This window comes from Phytophthora parasitica (assembly GCF_000247585.1).
Source record: "Phytophthora parasitica INRA-310 unplaced genomic scaffold supercont2.50, whole genome shotgun sequence".
NCBI lineage: Eukaryota > Oomycota > Peronosporomycetes > Peronosporales > Peronosporaceae > Phytophthora > Phytophthora nicotianae.
The window spans coordinates 311,332-314,393 of NW_008649036.1; positions in this window are offsets into that span (position 1 = coordinate 311,332).

Below are 3,062 nucleotides of genomic sequence, written 5' to 3' on the forward strand. Positions count from 1 at the left end.
GACGGCGAGATTCGATTCTGTGTGGATTACAGGGCTCTAAATAAGATCACACGAAAAGATGTCTACCCCTTACCAAGAATTGATGAAACTTTGGAAGCATTGGGTGGAGCGGTCTTATTTACGACTCTAGATTTAAGATCGGGGTATTGGCAAATTCGAGTAGCGGCTAAAGATAAAGAGAAGACAGCTTTTACGACGAAACAAGGATTGTATCAGTTCGTCCGAATGCCTTTTGGACTTACTAATGCGCCATCAACGTTCCAAAGAATGATGAATAGCGTTCTACGAGGTCTAACGTGGATCACATGCTTAGTTTACCTAGATGACATCGTAATTTACACTCGTGGTGGGACAGAACGGCATGTAGTGGAAGTAGCTTGTGTATTGGAGCGTTTAGCAGCTGCTGGCTCTACTCTACGACTGAAGAAGTGCAGATTCGCGACTGAAAGCATGGAATACCTTGGACACGAACTAAGTTCTGAGGGAGTTCGCCCACTGGATAGGTTGGTGACAGCGGTACGAGAATTTCCGCGACCTTAAGATGCTGTGGAGATTAAGCGTTTCGTACATTTGGCTGGGTATTACAGACGCTTTTTAGAAGGATTTGGCGCTATGATGGCTCCATTGACCAAACTTTTGCGGAAAGATGCTAATTGGGAATGGACGGAAGCGCAAGAAGCAGCATTTGAGCATGTGAAAGTCATTTTAACGCGCAAACCATTGTTGGTGTACCCTGATTTCCGACTACCTTTTAGGTTGGTAACCGATGCTAGCAAGATTGGACTCGGTGCATGCCTCATGCAAAATCAAGGCAAGGGATGGCAACCCGAGGCTTTTGCAAGTAAGGTGAATAGCAACACAGAAGAGAATTATGGAATCACAGAGTTGGAGTGTCTTGCAGTTGTGTGGTCTATTAAGTTATTCCGACCTTATCTCTATGGAAGACAATTTGTAATCGTCAAAGATCATGCAGCGCTGAAGTGGTTAATGACGAGTACGAGTCTAACTGGAAAGTTGCATCGCTGGGCTCTTACGCTTCAAGAATATAAGTTTGAAGTAGAATATCGGCCAGGCAGTACGAACGTGGTAGCGGATGCGCTATCTCGCTCTCCGGTGAAAGTTTTGGCAGCAGCTGGAAAAAGAAGGAGAGGAAGGCGACGCGTAGTCAAAGAAGGACGGTCAGAGGGTCACGAATCGCGGTGTGAGGACGGTGACTGGCGGGACGGGGCGGTAGTTACGACGAGATGTACGGATGACAAACACCCGAGAAACAACGAGGCCATTGAAGGTATGCACGAGGAGTTGGCGATGACGGAGAGCACAATGATGGCACCATTGTCACTCTACAACGACGGTGATACTACGACAGCGACGTCCGGAGTACAGCGCCACGACGGAAATGAAGGCACGACTGAAGAAGGCGCAGGCGACGTCGAAGTGACCACGACGCCAGTGAACACAACAGATGAGGTGCGAACGAGTATTGATAGCGGCGGCAAGCTAATGAAAGAGGTTTCGGCGGTAAGGGCCAGAGAGGACAACTCTACCGACGAGGAACACAAAGAAAGCGAGTAAGCACAAAGCACAACATCAAAGAAAACAACACGACCAAGAACGATGACAGACGCAAGAGCTACGACGCAACGGAGGGTTGTTGAACAGCCAGTGTCGATAAGATCGTCAAGACCAATGACAAGAGCGGCAAGAAGACGTCAAGAGGATGCAGAACGCAAGGCACGCGACGAGATGATGACAGAGGACGAGAATGTGAACAAGATGTCGACAGTGGATGAAACTCTGAACACGGACAACATCGCGGAAGACCAAGTGATGTCAAGGACGGCGTCAGATGCAAGTCCGAGTTCGATGATGACGCGTCATGATGAAGATCACAACGGCGATAACGAACGACAGGCCAGGTTGATCGCGACAGTCAGCACAAAAGACGCAAAGACGACTAAAAAGCAAAGACGACGTGTTACGTGGGCAATGGACAATGTCACGAATGCGACGGATACTAGGACTACGAGGGACGCGAATGCGACGACGCAGGTCGAAGTACCACGACGCATCACGAGGGATTACAATGGATATGGCGTCCAGAATGAAGAAGGCGAGTCGCGTGAGCGAGCAGGACGCGTCGAATATGATGTTCCTGAAAGACGAACGCTACGACCTGAGCAAGGATGGCAAAGCAGTGAACACGATGAAGAATGTTTTGTGATGAACGATGGTATGCCGACATCAAAATCGACGACGGCAACGACGTCAGAACGAACGAGAATGATACCTACGGCAGTTAATCAACGCCAAGAACGAAGGGCAGGACAGATACGAGGAGATGAACGGCAGCATGAAGAAGTCGTGACGCTTCAGCTCACGGATACGATGATCAGTGAAGCGCAACAACGGAGCCGATTGGTGCAGAAGTTACTGAAAAGTGGGACACATAAAGGCATGAAGGTTGAGACGGAGTACGGATTGGTTCTTATTGATACAGCTAATGGAAGACGAGTTGTATTACCGCCCGAACTTTGGTCTCTAGTGTTCAAGGATTGTCACCGATTCTGTATGGTCAGGACATTTACGAGCACCGCATACATACGCACGCATAGCTCAACTCTATTGGTGGCCGGACTTACAAAGAGAGGTAAAACGATGGGTGGCAGGATGCCAAGAGTGTGGAAGCCGTAAGGCACGACCAAGAGAGGTGATACCCACGTTACGAAGTCTACGAGGTGGAGATGTTGGAGATCGCTGGGCGTTAGACGTCGCAGGACCGCTTCCACAGACAGGAGGAGGACAACGATACGTTATCGCTGCAGTTGAATACGTTACGCGGTATGCAGTTGCAACAACGGTGGAACAACACACAGCAGAAAATGTGGCAAAGTTTATTATGAAGAACGTAGTACTAAGATTCGGAGTTTTTCGCGAACTACTTACTGATGGAGCTCCCGAACTAACCGGTCTTGTGATAGAAAAATTGATCATGATGCTTCAGGCGCAGCAGATTAATCCAGTTCCGTATCGCCCTCAAATGATTGGTCTTGTGGAGAGGT